The sequence below is a fragment of the Brassica oleracea genome, chromosome C3 (assembly GCF_000695525.1).
Source record: "Brassica oleracea var. oleracea cultivar TO1000 chromosome C3, BOL, whole genome shotgun sequence".
NCBI lineage: Eukaryota > Viridiplantae > Streptophyta > Magnoliopsida > Brassicales > Brassicaceae > Brassica > Brassica oleracea.
Genome location: NC_027750.1, coordinates 47,859,338 through 47,859,906, shown reverse-complemented (window position 1 = coordinate 47,859,906; position 569 = coordinate 47,859,338).

Here is a 569-nt window from a genome sequence, read left to right as displayed (position 1 = left end):
AGAAAGGAGAGCCCAGCGCAAAGCTACAGGCAAAGGTCAACATAGCGAAACTCAACAACGAGATGACGAGGAGGATGCTCCGAAGACTAACGGCGAGGCAGACTCCTCGGCCGACGAAGAGCAACCAGCTAACCGCAGACGCATTGAGGTCATACTTTCTTAGCAAACCTTGTCGTCGGACGATGAGAACACAATGAGAACGATGACACACCTGTACTCGAATATTTGAGAGATGTTCTGAAACGAAAGTTCGAATCCGAAAATAGCAACAGCTCCACGCACAATGATCTCCGAACAACTTTGAATGCACGGAAGTCACGGCGTATCTCGGCAGTTGACCCCGATCCCAAAGAACGCTCGAACGGCGACCTTAGGGATAAACTCAAAGCAGGAGCATGCGATCTCCGAATCTGCCTCAATCGTTCGAAGCCCACTGACCTCTGGAGCCGTTTGGAGCAAACTAAGATGTCAAGCAACGACACTCCGTCATCAAAAAATGACAGCAGCGTACCAACCGATTTACGCGCCTTCTTAGACTCCAAGCAGGTCCAAACGCGACGTCAAATAAA